Source organism: Amphiura filiformis, chromosome 1, assembly GCF_039555335.1.
Source record: "Amphiura filiformis chromosome 1, Afil_fr2py, whole genome shotgun sequence".
Lineage (NCBI taxonomy): Eukaryota > Metazoa > Echinodermata > Ophiuroidea > Amphilepidida > Amphiuridae > Amphiura > Amphiura filiformis.
Window position 1 is genome coordinate 18068939 of NC_092628.1, and position 19810 is coordinate 18088748.

At 33.5% G+C, this 19810-nt stretch overlaps 1 protein-coding gene across 1 annotated transcript in view; it reads right to left on the reverse strand.

Annotated features, from left to right (window-relative positions):
• Positions 1-16767, reverse strand: part of LOC140162964 (3',5'-cyclic-AMP phosphodiesterase 4C-like) — a 573837-nt gene extending 557070 nt beyond the window's left edge. Inside the window, exon 1 of the mRNA XM_072186398.1 lies at positions 16339-16767. The gene's annotated coding sequence lies outside the window, so the exon portion shown is untranslated. The remainder of the gene's footprint in view (positions 1-16338) is intronic.
• Between the last annotated feature and the right edge of the window lie 3043 nt (positions 16768-19810).

A 19810-nucleotide genomic window follows, 5' to 3' on the forward strand; every position in this document is an offset into this window, starting at 1 on the left:
AGCAAACACAGTCATGAACAAGATTCAGACCCATTCAGACCTATGTAATAACTAATATAGCGTAGTTCATGTAAGTCAAATTTAATTAAGTTGCTTGATTTGTGTATACAAATATTGACCGATGCTGATGATGCGACTGGGAAGGATTATAAGCAAGCGAATGTAATAAACACTTCACTTCAACGCTGGATGGATTTGGAAAGTGCAATAAAGGAATTCATCTCATTTTAAGAGGACGCTGAACGGTAACTTGGTGTTAGTTTTCTCCAAAATTCACGTTAGCAGTCACTATAGGAAAAGTCATTCATGGTTCCTATCGTGGATGTTCTACGAATCTTAGGGGATAAGTTATAACTTAAATAAATCCATATCACTCCCAGATTTATAGTTGTAACTATACGCTGGCGAAATTATATAATAATCGGATAAACTACCATAGCAATAGGTAAATTTTTTTTGAATATACCGCGCTGCACTGGTACGTTCACGCGGTACCTCTGCATTGAACCATATCATGCTGATTACTCATACCTGTAAGATTAGTATCTTTTGAAAAGACCGGTATTGTTTTCAATCTATGATTGCAGACATACACATGTGATGTGTGCAACCTACTCATAGTGCAGCGCGATATATACAAAATTGTTTTCACCTATTGCTATGGTAGTTAATCCGATTTATTATGTCACTTCGCCAGCGTATTGATAAGATGGGGCACATTAATTGCGGTCAGATGGTAGTAATGTCTCCACGTCAGAAATAATCTTATCAGTCCAGTTTCGTTAAAACCCGTGGACATTTTTCAATCATCCTCTATACTTATTTGCTACGTGGTTCCTAAACGGATCACATGGTTGTCTCGACATATTTTCAAAATGACGAATCTTTAGTTCGAAAAGTATTTAATTAAGCTGCTTGCAAACCTAATCAATATCACCCTTATTCAGACGATTACAGAGTTCCGACTAATAAAGCAGCCGCCTTGATATTATGAGATTATCAGATACATTTATAAAATGTATCCTTTTGAACTTTCTTTCAATAATCGTGGTTATATCATAAGTTATATTATTGATATAATTATTATTCAATGACTGAGTAACCATAGACACGAACTTAACATTTGATAATTTGTATAACAGGTTTTGAATATATATATTACGTATTATTATCATTATTACGGAATGTTTTTTAAACTATGGTCAAATTTTAATTAAAATGCTTAAAACGTGCAAACACCTAAATAAAAATAGTTGTCAAGAAACTCAATAAATTCATGAATAAACCTAACCTTTGCTCATTTGTACCTCATTCGTGACATTGACACATAAAAATAGTCACATAGGCTATTGGTGTCAAGTATATGATATAAATGTAGATGGTAAAGCAAGAATTGGTAAAATTACCTGATGTGTAAATGTCATTGGAGCCATTACCTTTGGGCTTAAAACATAATTTCACAATTCAATGGCGACAAATTGAAGAGCGTGTCACAAAACATTCCAAGCATAAATAATATTCACATTATTATCAGCATCTTCACCATCGTCGTCATCAGCATTATCTATATCTTTGGAGTGAAAATGGACGGATTTTTATCAATGAAGATGCATCCGGTTCATCCAACGTGTACAAAATTATCACAAAAAATAGGTTACTCATGCTATTATTACCTGGTCATAATTACAACATAGACACGGTAATGCTTGTCGTTGTGTAAATGGAAGAATGTATAAAATATTTGCAGTAAGTGCAGAGGTTATTTGATTCTGCGTGGAAGGGAGGAAAGAATATGCATTATAGTATTAGACCTCAAACGATATTGAAGTTTCACATACTTTGTATGTAGGGAAGTATGTGTGAGCGAATATATGAATGATATACGTATATATGAGACTGTGGTCGTTGAAATGTGGTTGCTAGCTGTTCCGGACTGCAATGTGAAGTTAATGGTATTACAAAAAATGTAAAATTAACTAAATTGTTTGTATTTAGTATGGGTCATTGGAAATTATTATAACAATTAGCAATCAATCCATGGACCACTACATTTATTACCAATCGATTTCCCTATCACTAGGTGAGAGAGGGATGGGCTGCCAGGGACGTAAATTGGTTCCTACACAATCAACATTACGTTCATTATTACGATATCATCTGAGGTAAAATATTTAGACCAAAATATCACCTGAGATGAATCATTGCTTACGCAAAAACTGAAAATGTGTTAAATGTCGTTTTTGCTTAGACTATAACAAAAAAGCAACCTTGTGTTTTATTATGTCACGTATTGGTCCATCTCAAATAAATTGTTAATAAAACACAATTTTCTTTTTATTGCAATTTGTGCTCAATTTGAGCTGAGACAATCAATATGTTATTACATTTTACACATTTTTATCACATTTTTCATAAATATATTTTTCAATCAAAATATAGTTGTAATAGTGCTTTAAAAATCATTCTTTCCAGACGCGTTATATAATACATGTATTTTTATACTAAGGTGTTTGTGTTCCGGTCTGAGAGCTTGTGTATTACTGTAAATAAGTAAATAAGGCAATTCAAATGGATTATTTTGGTTAGCGGGGTATTTCCATTGGATTGCACTTAAGTAAATAAGGCAAATCAAATTGATTATTTTGGTCAGCGGGGTATATTTCATTGGATTGTACTTATGTGGGCGAGATATATGTTTATGGTTATCATAATTGTGCAAATCAAAATGGTTGACTGATAAAGCATAAAATGTTCACTAAAAGTGATTTCTGCAGGTAGAACCTGAACTTCAAATACAAAACAGGTTCCAGTATATACTTCCCCCTCAACATGAACTTAAATAGTATATAATACAATCGCTAGCAAATTGAGAACTGACCAATGAGATATAACCAACTGTAACGACTAGTAGGTCAACATCAATAGGACTCAATTGGTAATGACATATTTTGCTGTGTTACCTTGGCAACAAGTCATTTTGGATTGTTCAAACTATTCTTTATTAGATTGAGATAATAGTGCCAACAATTTGCGACCATTTTCAACAAAGTTTGAGCATTTTTCTATTTTAACCCCTGTTCAGTTCTTTATTAAACCTTCGACCTTTTTGCCCATAACTCCATAACGAAAATTGGACAAGTTTTTAATTTTGAGCCATTTATAAACTTTGACCTTGGATATCTCGAATTGCCCAGTGATGACAATTTTACACCCCTCAGAATCTGATTTTGTACCACCCATAGAACAATAATCAACAAACAAAAACACTTACACTGGCAAAACTTGGTCTGTCATCGGACTAATACATGTATTTTTGATAGGTTTAACTATAGTGTATGTAACCATGAAATTCAGCTATTTAATTGCGGATTGGTTTTTAATAAATTCTAAGTTTTAAACCTGATGGTAGCTAGCAAACTTCATACATTTTACGCTAAGTGCTTTCCAAATTGCTATTGGTTTTTGTTTTAAATTCACTAAGGTTTCAAATCTCAAATCTCAGATTTCAAATTTCAGATTTCACCGGTCACCGGTACAATCAATAGACGCATCAAACTTGGGATATTCTCGTCCTTTGACAATTAAATGAAATGCACTTGATATATACATGTCATGTCCACACAAAGATGATAATATGATCACCTGCTATGTGGCGGCATATTAACAGGTGTTTCGGTCTAAGTTTATTTTGCAATAATATGTATATCTTGTTTTATGCATAAAAACATAGGCAACACACTGCTTTGGAAGTCTAAGTCTATGCACTTCGCTTAGTTAGTTATTGATTTGATTTAAGTATTGTAATGACAAGATAAATAAGCTTTAAAGTCATATAGAAAGGCCATGGTTCCACAGGCCGTACAGGACATAATTGTGTACTCAGTATGATGATGATGTTGAGTTCCAGTTACTAGAGTTCGTATTGTTTTACAAGGGTAATAGCCGTACAAGTTTGCAATACAGACATTAGCGTAGCCAAGATTTTAGGGGGCAAGGCCAAATTTTCGTCCCCATTTCTCAATTTTTTGTCCCTTTTTTTGTCATTTTAAGGATTCTTTACTCTTTGCCGTCCCAATTTTATCCCTGAAAAATTTCTGGCCACTGGCTACACACCTGAATACAGAACTAGCCAGATACATGTATACGTACTGTAGCGCGTTTTAAATGCAGCTTAGCTTGAAAATCAATACAGAGTGAACGAGTATAGCACAATCAGAATAAGGATGATTATAAAAAAAGATAAAAAAGAATAAGGTAATGGTCAGAATAAAAATAAGAATAAGAATAAAATAAGAATGAGAATGCAACAAAAACAAGAATAAGTACAAGAGCAGCAGCGACAATAAGAATAAGAAATATAAGAATAACGATGAGAATATGCAAAATAAAAATACAGCAATCCTTCGAATTACCCTAAAGGAATCGACACACCTGGTAGATTTATGCAAATTTAACAAAATATCAAGATTTCCGAACAGCAAATAAAATGACAATGACAGTCGTTAAAGTTAGATACTACAACACTTAACTAGCAAAGCTATGTGATATAAAATTCACGTAAAGGCACGTATCAATAATGTATCATAAACCTCTTTCATCTATAAAATGTCAAATAGATTTGACTGCTCTGAAATAATAACCAATATATAGATGGTCTAGCACTTAAGAAAATTCACGTTTGAAGTACACATGAATTCAGTAAGTACAAGTATTTATGCATGTCTTGACAAAATCTATTACAAGTTTCTTAACACTGTTAAGCTTTTGTTTGGCACACTCTTTTCCATTCGCGATTAACTAATATAAATATCAGTTTTGTTTATAAAACAAAGAAATGTAAACTATATCACAATTATTGACAGATATACATTAACCTGAGGATATTTATCGTCAATTACGAAGGTTGAAGTGGCTCCTGTATAATCAATATGACATTTAAATTAAATATTAGGTTATGCTTACAGAATTGTCAGTAAAAGGAAACGCCATGAAAGTATATGTGTCAAGTTGACATATAACCGATGTGTTTACCTGTATGACACATAACGATTAAGTTGTCTTTTGATTTTCATATTAGAGCAGATTAAAGGTGATTATATATCATGCCTGGACGTGAAGAGGAGGTTTATATTACCTTGGAGGTATCGTAGCTTATTGTCAGAAAAACTACTTAGTACCCAACAAACATAATTTTTTTTCGCAGAAAACGTTTAAATGGCAGATTATATAAAAGGTATAACAACGTTTTTAATAACATTCAAAAACATTTTTTTAATACTTAATGGAAAACATTCTGAACAGAATTTTATTTATGCGTTGAAAAAATATTTGCAAAAATGTTTGCCCAAAATATTTTACAATAACGTTGTAAAAAGTTTTCATGAACTGACATTTAAATGTTATTAAAACATTTTGAAAAAATGTTATAAGAATATTTTTGTGTTAGCTGGGTAAACAATCTTAGTTTTGTAAATTACTTTAACTCTGTAATATATAGACGAGTTTCTACATCTACATCTATCACATGCTCAAAACGTAGCAGAAGCAATATCTAAATGAGGAAACTGTGCGGCGGCATTGAATGAAAAACACACACATACATAAAGACAAACATAATCTTAATATTATGCCTTATTATTAGTTTACTAGCCTTGACAATATTAGTAGGCATGTCCACTAAAAATTGAAGTACTTTTAAATTGATTCAGACCTAACTTATTGGATGGGAATTGATGAAAGAAACATTTTGGCGTTTAAATAATCTTAATCGGACGTTTCATTCCAGAGATATGGCCTTTCGAGTGTCACGGTTTTATATAGGGCTGCTAGAACATGTTAAAAAGTTAAAGTCCAAAAAGGAATACTAACAGAAAGTGCAACTTTAAGGTACTTTTTCTTAATGTATTTATTAACTATCTTATCTGGAACATTATATTTGCTTATAACAACATGAAAATAAGATCATCCTGAAAATGTAATCGATTTTGTTGACATACAACAAAAACTATAAGACCTCAAAACCCATGGTTTGTTTGTTGAAACCTCAAGTATGATCATAGATGGCCGCCATGGAAAATATCTCCATAGAGGAGATGAACAATAAGTGCATTATTTCAAATGAAAAGCGGTAGTCTTAAACATTGTTCAATCTTTTAAGGTCAGCACATTTTATCTTCAAAAATTATTATATTTCATCATGGCATAAGTTTGGTAACATTAATCACTACCAATTTTGAGAAATTTGCTCCAACTCAAAGGTTATCTTTACTACATTGAGCAATACACTGTGTGCATGGAAGCCATGATGGTCCCCGGTTTTTATACTCCCTATGAAATGGACATGGTAGTGAGAAGTGCACGGGGAAGTGCATGATTTGAGATGGGCCGCGGTAGGCTTAAACATTCTTAAATTTCTGAACATCCTACACATTTTGTCTTCATAAATAGTTAAATTTTATGAGTATGTAAGTTTGCTTGTCTGATTCACTCCAAATTCGGAGATAATTGCGTTTGAACACCTGATGCACGGAATGGTGTCACTTCAACCTGTTGTAGTTCTCATCTCATTAAATTTTCATTAAAAAAGTTGATCTCTTCATGCAGGAAGGTCCTCTCTATTTACTGACCAAACAGGAAAAAGTTTGGTGAATGTTTTCTGGTGGAATCAGGAATTTCTTGAAACACCCTGATATAGGCTTACATTTGGATCAAAACAAGTATGTACGCCATTTAACATGCCTGGGATTTCTTGTATCGATCAGTTTCTCCATAGACAATACGTGTGTGAGTGCACGCACACAGTAAATGAAAAATCGTTCTAGTGGAAACTGTATTGACAGTGGGCATCCCTAATATTAGTAACATGGTTATTGAAAATACATTCAGATGGTTATAGAATGTTTCAGTTCTTAGAATTTGAAAAGATTGACTTTGCCTCTAATTTACTGATGATGGATACGATTTGGCATTGGATCTTTCAGTTCTGCTTACATTACCAGTAGGAGAGCGTGGGAAGCACGGGATTATAGAGAAAGAATTCTACTCACTATAAAAATGTGAAACTAGGCAAAAATGATTTCAAACATTTCGTCAGATTGTCAAGTGAGCGAACATTTGTTTTCCTTGATTGCGTTTGTTTTCATTGATTTTATACCCAAGTGACAACAACATTTCTTGATTTAATAAATCACAGTATCCAATAAGAGCGACACGACTCGAGTGCATTTTGCCGCAAATGTTTGTGTTTGAAAGATTATTTGCCACCTAGCAATCAAACAATGTGATTTATTATTGACAAACACTGCTTGCCGAAAATAGTCAGGAAAACTTCATTAATGGTATATTGGATATAGAAAATCAACAGTAACGTATGAAGAGCGTGACATATACATTTGTGAGATTGTTGCAGACGAAAAATCTGTCCACTAGTAAACAAATGCTCCCGGGCAGATGCTAGCTCCACTGCTTTCATCCAATCATAATAGTCCTTTTCATGACATTATTTGAAATAAAGTCCGTCAGTAATTTGAAATCGCTGAAGTAGAGAAATGTTTTTAGAACAATAAAAACTCCTGCGAGTACCAGTACAACTACAAAAGGTCAAGTACTTTTAGTTAAGCTTTCCAAAACTAAGTTATACAACCGTAACAATTAACATCAAAGTTCGTCTTCATTTAAAATGGCGGCAGCTGAACACACGAAGAACAACAACAACCACAGCAACAACCAACGAGAAATACCAATCAGATGTAGCGACTTTTTAAAGTTGTGCAATATTCCCGGGGCAATATTAGCAGAGAGACATCAAATGTAAATAGTTGACCACAACCGGAGCAATGTGACATTCAGAAACATTTCCGAAGGTTAAAAGACCAACTGATTGGCCTATTAATATAATACGGATACATTCTGATATATCCTTGTGCTAGTACATCCTCCCTGCAATGTACGTGTGGCAAACTATAATTGGCCTATATAAATGGTAAACCAAGAATTGGTAAAATTATCTTATGGTCTAAATTACATTAGAGCACCGGAGGTAAATTGTTTTGGGCAAAATATCAGATGAGGTTTTCTGCATATCTACAGACTTGACATTTAGTATGGAATATTTTTCGCAAAATTCCAAGACTGGTCTGCATAAATATTATTTGGAATGTGTCAGGAGATGGTGTAAAATAATTTTTTGACAGAAAATGTGCTTTCCATTAGTTTACATTATGGCGCTCATAATGTAGCGAATTAGCCTAAAATGGCGGTTTTAAGGATACTGAATTGATTTTTGTGGGTGTAAAATTCTGAATTTGAGCAACATTATTCTGATATTATCAAATTGATTGGTGATATTTACTAAACCTATACCTAAATACTAATAAGTGTTCACAATTCAACAATTATTTTGCACCATCTCCCGACACACCCCAATTAATATTTAGCCCGTGCGGTTTATGCAGACCCCTTCCAGACAGGTCTTGGAATTTTGCGAAAAAATATTCAATACTAAATGTCAAGTCTGTATTATATGATATATATTCTATCGCTCAAGCAAAACCTAAAAATGTGTTTTATGTCATCTTTGCTTTGGTCATCACAAAAGACACCTTATGTTTATTTCGTGAAAAAATAAATCAAGCAAAATAAATGGGTATACAACGTAATAATATTTTGTCGCGTATTGGCCCATCTCAAATAACATGTTAATAAAACAAGTTCAATATTCTTTTTATTGCATAGTGTGCTCAATTTGAGCTGGAGAAATCAATGTGCTGCTTATAGCTTACACAGATCATGAAGCACGTTTTATGCGTGCATAAAAATGGTTTAATTACGGTATAAACGCACTATCATCTCATTATTCATATGTGTCCTGCTAACACGAAATGAGCGTAAAGTCGCAAGTTGGTGGTTTCAAGACATTCTGGCTGAATGAGTTGATGTTCTTTGTTTGCCGCGCACCTGTACAAGCCAGTAGTATGTCTTTTGAGAATGGCCCATTGTGCTCCCATTCACAAAGGACATACAGGCATACAACATCTTTGAACAGGTGCGTTAAAGAACACCAACGCAGTAGCCAGGGCGTCTCGAAACTACCAACTTGCGACTTTACGCTCATTTCGTGGAAGCAGTTCACATATTATAAAACATTACATTTTACTGTCAAAATATAATTATAGCAGTGTCTTAAAGCACACTTTCTAGACGTGTTAATATATTCAATTTATTTATTTCTAGACGAAGCCGTTGCTGTTCCGGTCTGAGAATTAATTCAAACTCGTATGAATGTGAATAAGGAAATGAGGTAAATCAAATTGATTATTTTGGTCAGCGGTTATTTTTCACTGGCTTTCATTTATGTGGTGAGATGTTTAAATCCGTTTATGTTAGTGACCCTACCTGGAAGCGTCCTTGTTCTCATAATAAGATTGGATTCATGAATAGTTTAGTTAGCATAATTTTGCAAATGAAAATGGCTGACTGATAAAGCGATGTATCGTTCACACAACAGAATTTTGCCAATACAACCTGAACTGCAAACACAGAAACAGATTCCGGTATGTACTTTTTCTCTCAAGATGACGGTTTGAACTGAAATAGTATATAATATAATCGCTAGCGAGAAGCCACTGAGAATTGACCAATGAGATGGCACATATCTGGATGCTTTATAAATAACGACCCAGATCATTTGCCAATTCAGCCGCTCGTCACTGTACTATAACAATCAGAGCATAAATAAATCCAGATTAAATTTACATTTTCTAAAAAGATCAACAGTTAGTGACGTCAGTTATAACCAAACAATTCAGCTTATTTTGTACCCGTTGAAGTACAGTTCATTCCAATCGGGATTTGAGATTACATGTACCACACGGAGTCTGGTAAGAAGCTAGCCTTAAATTGGAGGTCAGTTTATTTAGCATTCACACTTGCACAAGATGAAATTATACTTGACTTGTCGGTTTCGAGCGATTTATCTGCAGCAAAATAATCTACTGAATAGAAGTCTATCAACCATTGCTAGTGACCAAGTATGCACAAGTTATGATACATTTTCAGATCACAACTTGCGATCACGTTTGTGACTTCACCAGATTATGAATGGTGTGCTTTCGTAAGGCACAACATTTGTTTTGGTCCTATAGCGCTATCAGTGCATGCCCGAAGAGGTACCGATGACACTTTTTATCATACCCTGAATATTTGTACCTTGCATTTGTTTTTTTATTTAAATGAAAAACAATAACACTATGCAACTTTTAATTATTATGCTTGATACAATTTATTATATCTCCAGGGAGCGATGTTAAGGGTCATCGGTACCTAACCGGGCACCGATAGTTCTATAGGACCAAATTGAACGTGGTGCCTAAGTAACACGGAATTCTTATAATGCAAGTCATGTTTGTACAAAATTCACTCAACTCCCAATTTGGCAGATTATTATGTTTTGATGAATTCAAGTGTGTGAAAGTAATAGGTTCAAAACACAATAATGATAAAATTAGGTGCTTTACGCCCAATATTTATTGGTGTTGCTATGAGTTTTAAAATATGGGCTCAATTGATCCAATTTTATATCAAAATATGCTGACTCAGAATAGTTACCACGCAATATGAGTACCCTCATCGTGAACCTGAGGCATTCCAATACTTATCAGATTCCCCAAAACAATAACATTAAAATGTATACAATATAGTGCCATCAATTTGCCCCTTTTAAAAATAAAATGTTCCAATGGTTTTACTTAAATATAACTTGCACTTTTGGCTGTTCCATTCAAATCTTATTCAATATCTAAATAATGTACTTATTTTCTCCGTTTTGTTTAATAATTTTACTATTTGATGACTCAATTGCTGCAGATCAATGTTTTTTCTTGCTTTCAAAATGTTTGTTGATGTTTCAAGTTTAATATATGTATGTTTTAACTATATATATATGTTTTAACTTATGTAATGTTTTTGATAAATCTGAAATCCGACTTCGAATTCTGATGGTAACTAATTATGAGAACGTTTTAAATTCACTGAGATGAGATTAAAATATTACCTATGCTCAAAAATACAATCGATGCACGCATCAAATCTAAGATACTCTTGTCCGTTGACAATTGAAAAGAAATGCACCTGATAACGGCAAGTCACATCTACACGAAGACAATGACAGGCTTCATAACATATTAACAGGTGCTTTTGCCTACGTTTATGAATACATTTTAATGTTGCTATGTTAAATCATTTTTCTCTATATATAAAAACATAGCACACGCCCTGTTTTGTGAACCCATTGTCTATTCAATTCGCTTTGTCGGTAAATTGATTTGATTTCAGTGTTGTAATGATATGATTAATCAGCTTTAGAGTCGTATAGGAAGACTAATTGACTTGCACGAGGTGACCTTGATTTTGATTCTGAAACTATGGTTACACAGGTTGTCGTGTATGCAGCATGTGGATACATAGACCATGCAGATATGTCTGTATGGTGGATAGTTACAATGTATTTGGAGTATCAATCGCTAAGAGCTGCTAAGACGTATATAAGATAAGAGGTTGTCCATCACTAGAATGAAAAGTGCTGATACAAAAAAATTAATACAACATTAAGTAAGGAAGTCGTCAAGGACATATTTTCAAAAAGACTATAGTTTGAAAATTGTACATGTAAGCAATGATAGTATTCAAATGTGAAACAAGGCAAGTAGAAACAAATATAGTTTAACCAATCCCCACATTACCATTGTATACGTTGTTATAGTCAGATGCACGTGCCTGTCTATCGAGTTTTAAATGCAGCTTAGCAAGAAAATCAATACAGAATATACAAGGATAGCGTGATAAGATAAGGACTGAAAATAGCATTAAGAATAAGAATGAAAATAAGAATAAGAATGAGAATGAGAATGAGAATGAGAATGAGAATGAGAATGAGAATGAGAATGAGAATGAGAATAAGAATAAGAATAAGAATAAGAATAAGAATAAGAATGAGAATAAGAATAAGAATAAGAATAAGAATAAGAATAAGAATAAGAATAAGAATAAGAATAAGAATAAGAATAAGAATAAGAATAAGAATAAGAATAAGAATAAGAATAAGAATAAGAATAAGAATAAAACCAGAAATGAGAATAGGAAAGCGGAGACGAACAACCTATTATAAAGTAGTTTTGCCACTACTAGCAATAGCTTGCAAAACTAATCTGGAACTGGTCCAAGGTCAGAAACAAGAACACCTCCGACAAAAACAACAGAAACATTACTATTGTATACGTTGTTATATGCGTGCATAAAAATTGTTTAATTACGGTATAAACGCACTATCATCTCATTATTCATATGTGTCCTGCTAACACGAAATGAGCGTAAAGTCGCAAGTTGGTAGTTTCAAGACATTCTCGCCGACTGGATTGATGTTCTTTGTTTGCCGCGCACCTGTACAAGCCAGTAGTATGTCCTTCGAGAATGGGCCATTGTACCTCCATTCACAAAGGACATACAGACATACTACTGCTTTGAACAGGTACGTAAGAAACAAACAACACCAACGCAGTAGCCATGGGGTCACAGAACTATCAACTTGCGACTTTACCCTCATTTCGTTATAGCAGATCACATAGTATTATAAAATATTACATTTTACTGTCAAAATATAATTATAGCAGTGTCTTAAAGCACACTTTCTAGACGTGTTATTCAATTTATTTATTTCTAGACGAAGGTGTTTCTGTTCCGGTCTGTATCTCTATATTCCGGTCTCATATATGAATGTGAATAAGGAAATGAGGTGAATCAAATTGATTATTTTGGTCAGCGGTTATTTTTCACTGGCTTTCATTTCTGTGGGTGAGATATTAAAATCCGTTTATGTTGGTGACCCTACCTGGGAGTGTCCTTGTTCTCATAATAAGATTGGATTCATGTATAGTTTAGTTAGCATAATTTTGCAAATGAAAATGGCTGACTGATAAAGCGATGTATCGTTCACACAAACGAATTTTGCCAATACAACCTGAACTGCAAACACAGAAACATATTCTGGTATGTACTTTGTCTCTCAAGATGACGGTTTGAACTGTAATAGTATAATATAATCGCTAGCGAGAAGCCACTGAGAATTGACCAATGAGATTGCACATATCTGGATGCTTTATAAATAGCGACCCAGTTCATTTGCCAAAATTTAGCCGCTCGTCACTATGACAATCGGAGCATAAATAAACTCATATTAAATTTACCTCTTCTAAAAAGATCAACAGTTAGTGACGTCAGTTGCAATTACAATCACAAAATCCGCCTAAATTTGTACCCGTTGAAGTACAGTTCATTCCAATCGAGGTTTGAGATTACATGTCCCATACGGGTCTAGTAAGAAGCTAGCCTTAACATTCACACTTCATGAAATTATACTTGACTTGTATCGAGCGATTCATCTGTAGCAAAATAAGCTACTGAATAGAATTCTATCAATCATTCCTTGAATAAGTTCATTGTTAATTAAATCATTGTTTGTGACCAAGCAAAAATAAGAATAAAAATAAGAATAAGAATAAGAATAAGAATAAGAATAAGAATAAGAATAAGAATAAGAATAAGAATTGAATAAGAATAAGAATAAGAATAAGAATAAGAATAAGAATAAGAATGATAATAAGAATAAGAATAAGAATAAGAATAAGAATAAGAATAAGAATAAGAATAAGAATAAGAATAAGAATTGAATAAGAATAAGAATAAGAATAAGAATGAAAATAAGAATAAGAATAAGAATGAAAATAAGAATACGAATAAGAATAGAATAAGAATAAGAATAAGAATAAGAATAAGAATAAGAATAAGAATAAGAATAAGAATTGAATAAGAATAAGAATAAGAATAAGAATAAGAATAAGAATAAGAATAAGAATTGAATAAGAATAGAATAAGAATAAGAATAAGAATAAGAATAAGAATAAGAATAAGAATAAGAATTGAATAGAATAAGAATAAGAATAAGAATAAGAATAAGAATAAGAATGAAAATAAGAATAAGAATAAGAATAAGAATAAGAATAAGAAGAAGAATAAGAATTGAATAAGAATAAGAATAAGAATAAGAATGAAAATAAGAATAAGAATAAGAATGAAAATAAGAATACGAATAAGAATAGAATAAGAATAAGAATAAGAATAAGAATAAGAATAAGAATAAGAATAAGAATAAGAATAAGAATAAGAATTGAATAAGAATAAGAATAAGAATAAGAATAAGAATAAGAATAAGAATAAGAATGAAAATAAGAATAAGAATAAGAATAAGAATAAGAATAAGAATAAGAATAAGAATTGAATAAGAATAAGAATAAGAATAAGAATGAAAATAAGAATAAGAATAAGAAGAATAAGAATAAGAATAAGAATAAGAATAAGAATAAGAATAAGAATAAGAATAAGAATAAGAATAAGAATAAAAATAAGAACAAGAACAAGTACAAGAATAAGAATAAAAACAAAACCAGAAATGAGAATAGGAAAACGGAGACGAACACTTAACTATAAAATAGTTTTGCCTCTACTAGCAATAGCTTGCAAAACTAAACTAGAACTGGACCAAGGTCAGAAACAAAAACAAAAACAACAGAAACACAAGGCTACAGAAATCACCTGCGTTCGGCAACTGCCCCTGAACTAGGTGAGGTCTCAATAACAAAAAGCTGGTCCCCTACGTCATGCACGTGTGAAAAAAATATATCTGTAAATTAGACCATCTACTATGATATTAAATAGAGTAAACAGATAACCAGGGGGATAGCAGTCCTAGCACCGCTGAGATTAACACCATTGGTATATAACCATTTAGGTACAAACTCCCGCGTAAACGCTAATTCAAAGAATATTTTCATAACAGATTAAAAAAATCGAAAACATTGCATTTTCATTTATACACTGAAAACTAATATGAAAAATGCGATCAAATTAGTACAAATAAGCATAGTATTGGTACAGCGGTTCTTCAAGAATTCGATAAGTTGGTTTGTTTACTATAGTAACCGGCATTTAATGCATTAAATGTCAGAATAAAAGGTCATCCAATGCAGACGGGCATCGTGGGGAATCAGGCAGTGTAATTAGCCGGAAAGGTATCAAATTGATATGGTTCCTCAGTCAGTGTATTTAATTCAACTACTCTCAATGAATGAGCCTTAATGCTTTCTATTCAACTACTGTGTAGAATAAGTAAGATTGTGTTGAAATAATATCAGACAGGCTGGAGGCATCTGTGAGCAAGAATTTATTGGTCTAACTGTACTCATTCGAAGCATCTGTGTACAGTGTAAAAAGTTGATGAGATGGTTAAATTGGCATAGCAATAAGTAAACGAACTAAATTATGGCTGCTGTCAACAAGTCTTGATCAAAGGGTTAACAATAATCGAGATGAAAATAAAAATAGTTTGAAATAATGAATTAACATGGCTTTTCGCATCTACAGGTCATTATCTCAGTTGGAAGAGCGCCGGAGCAGTAACCCGAAGGTCACGGGTTCAATTAGGGTTGCAATCAGTGGTGTAGCGTGAGTTATCCTTGGTGGACCAACCATCATGGGGGAGCATCAGGCTTGATCGGATGCACAAGCTGTTTTTTGGCAATTTTCCTATGGGATTTTCTATATTTTCAAATCGATGAGGTCACGTGCCACCTAGACTTCTCCGTAGTCTACTTACCATTGGTGCATACTCGGGCTATTACATTTAAGCATAAAACTCGTAACAATTTGTATTGATTTGTATACAATTAATAGATTTTCACATCTGATCTTTTCAGTCACCGCACTCCCTCTGTTGGTTAGCTTCCCAAGTGATTAATACACTGGTAGATTCCAAAATCAAAACTGTTCAGTAAGTGAGCCCTCATTATAATGCCAAGATATGTTGCATTCAATAATATACGTACACTTTACCTTTACTGCCCATTTATGACCATTTATTGAACGCTTTAATTGTGATAAACATCAGTATAATTTCAAGTTTATCATCATTAATAACATATATGGCTCATATGACACTACACCACTGGTTTCATTATTGTCTATCACAAATTGCGGTAATCAAGTTCCCTTACCTTACTCCAATGAATTCGCTTTGTTTATTTCAGCTGTATAACTCTTTCTCTAACCCTGTACCCACAACTTACCGGAAACCATCGTGGAAAGTATTCCTTAGATAAGCGATGTAGGTAACCTTGTATCTTGCCAGTCAAAAAATCACAATAATACAATAGGTAATTCCATGGCACACGTGTGTTCGAGCAACAAATGCATTCCGCCACAAAATAACATCAAAGGGCATGGCATACTTACTAATATAATATCCGACAAATACGTTCCGTTGTTAGAACAAAATACTTATTTCCAAAAGTGTAAAGAGAAAAATTATCATATCACGATATCCACATAACAGGCAATATAAATTCGACGTAGGTAAGTCGTGTAGGAGCAGTAGACTCGCTAATGCACACGCGTAGTTTAAACTCAATACATACACACTCGTGCTCCTGCATAAAAATTGATGCAGACGACGTTAGAATTCCCGCGTATTTTAAGGTGTGCTGCTTTCTTAAATCGTCTGCTTTCAAATCAACGATATGTTATCGGCTAGCGTGTCCACCTAGTTTTCATGAGAGGTGTCCTAAGAGACTTCTTGGTTGTTGTCGATAGCAGCAAGCAGCCAATCTTTGCATGCTTTGGCGCTCTCAGTGATCTAGACTCATGTGAGGAGTCATTTCACGAGAGTTATTCCTTAGAGATATATTCCACATGTGACACGTATAGGTTGGAAATTCAGTGTTTACGTTTTTTTGTCGCGGCATGGTTGGTAATAAATGCAAAAAGCGACACGGCTGCGACCGTGGCGGTGGTTATGGGCGACGAGGCGTTATGTGGGAGAGTAATAAATACACTTAATCATATTAATGTGCAAAAATATATGATAGTATATTGCGGGAAACTGCTATCTTATTATCGTAGTGTCTAGTACTTTTCTGAGTATTTGTTTTGCAAAAATGTCTTGGTTCAGACGTTTTATTTAAGAGAGGTATTCAGACTTTTCTGCAAAAATGTCATGTCTTTTCAAACTCTACCGAGAACGTATGTTTAAACTATTCTTACTGAAATATATTTCAGCATATTAGCAATAATGTGTTCAAAACACCTGTGACATTTCTTCTTATTACACTTTCAGTAAAACATGCAGCCTAACAGATAGTCACAAAGAAAAAAAAATCAAAGCGCTTGCCATTTTCTTCATCTTTTGTCAACGATTCACTGAGGCAGGAAGGTAGTATACGAAAAACTGTTGCGCATAATACCTTAGTCCCTCTCTATGTGGACGGTGTTTGCATATTAGATAAGTCCACAACTATGCAGAAAAAAATCATATTGCAAAGTATTTATACCCATTTTGTAAACCCTGGAGCAAAGTACCTTCTTATGAACAGAAAATATTCTTAGTATTTTTCCAGTGGAACTTGAGATGATTCGTTAGAGATTTAAGACATTTTTTGATCATAACGGGTGAAAAGTATTACAGCGACAATTTGTCAGCTTTTAAATCAGAAAGAAGATTGACACATTCCTTACGGGTGGGTTGTGTTTAAACAGGTGGAGATGCCGGTGATAAACAGGATGAATGGAGCAAAGTGCATTACAAGGTAAGTGGAAGTGTAACAAAGGCGAAAATGCAAAAAGCTGCCTAGTGTGTTTTTTCCTGTCGGAATCATTAACCAGCTACATTCGACTATATTTATAAATACGCACAACATACTAAGACCAAGCGTGACCAAATCCTCATGCCATCGAAAAGGATAGGAACTCTTTAGATATATGAATATAATCAAATTTAAGTGTTAGTTTAATAGCAAATTTATTACACATGTGGGATTTCGAATTTGTAATATGTTATCAAAAACAACATTTTGAAAGTATTTGTTAATGGAAAAGAATATTATCGACGGAAACGTTTACAATATAATCACAAAGCTGAACAAAATAGACAATTTTACTGCACAGTCTCGCGTTGCTTATAGCCTTTACATTCAAATGTACAGGAAGACCACACGCTATGTAGAAGGTCACTTCGAGACTTACTGCTATGGCAGCGCGGAGGTGGTCACGTGCGTATTAATAAATTCGTATTTATAAATATAGTCGAAGCATACTGTTAACGACTCTTACAAAGTAAAGTATGCCTCCAATACTGATAGTAGAAGGCACTGAGACTTTTTTATTTGCTCGATATGATCGGAACGACCAGGAGACAAGATATCACTTTCGGCCTCAGAATCAAGTGGGTGTCATATTTTTTAGCAAATAGTAATATCGAAAAACTAGAGTTTGAAGCATCTTGGGTAAAGTAGTTGGCTGATTAAGTTTCTTGTTCTTACTATGTTTTTAGGACTGACTAGTCAGGAATATTTTGTTCGTCTATTTTTCATGGCAATATCAAGCTATTCAAATTTTTATTACGACTTGAGTATTTTAGAGGAAAAAAAATGCTTTGGTATCAGAGGAATCACATAATATAATAACACGGGGCAGCCATTTTATGGAGATTACCTTGTTTTTACCTATTAACAAAAATAATACCTTATAAAATGGCAGCTATCATGTTACCCCTTCTAAATTTTACATAATAAGATAAAACGTATCGAATTTAAAGCACTGATGTGAAAGTGCAATGGAGCACATAACACGTGGTGCGCATACTTGACATATATAAGTGGCATCTGGTGGCATACAAAATGGCGATCGGAATGTACCTGAAAGTTTCGATTGACTATTACCTGAATTAATTAGGATTTAACTAATGCAGACCTAAGTGGCTGTTATGACGCAGCAACAGAACAAAAACTAGTTTTCCAAAACAGGTTCAATTTAGCGGCACGTTGTTTAGATGCATAAAAACAAGGTCTGTTTTTCACATTATCCTACTTAAAGTTGATCTTATTGTGTAAGTAGTTAAAAAAAACTGCGCGAGATTGTTTAAGGATAAACATTATTATTTTTGAAATGCTAATTTTCAACACCGATGTTACACGGTGGAAAGGAGATATATAATTAGTTTATGTAGAATAAGCGTGTGTAAAAACATACATATTTTTGCCATACATATTCTTAAATATAAATTGCACGTTTGTTAAATCTGCTTATTTTAATTGCAATGTAATATCCAAAGAATGCCCATATGTTGTGACTAATTCCCTTTAACATTGCATCAGAACAAATATTGAAGTTTGCATATTTTTTTCTGACCTGATCATGCTCATAGCAGACAATATCTAAATGCATCCAAAATGATCACAAGAGATTACCTCAATGCAAGTCGGATTGGGCTATTCCATTTAAAATCCGCACTACCCCTGTGAAGGATTTAGCTAAAGTCTTCCACAGGGGGAGGATAAGTTTCAAATAGAATAAACAATTGGGTAACTTCCAGAAGAAATACTCATTCCAGTTGTGAAAGATATAAGTAAAATCATAATACAGGGGGAGTATGGGTTTTAAAATTATCAACTCTGGCCAAAACTTACGCCTCCTGCTGAAGGTATTTCCAAAATCTTTCACAGGGGTAGTGTGGATTTCAGCTGGAATAGCCCATTGGAAGACAACCGTAGACAAATTTGAATGTCAGTAACGGTAGCCAAACTGACGAAGAAAAGAACTAGAGCAGCACCTCGTAGGAATGTTTATGCCAGTTCAAAAATGTAGGGCATGCAAATTATTGGCTTACCTAAAGTGTACCAGTAAAGGACACTGGAATCATGTCTAAAAATAA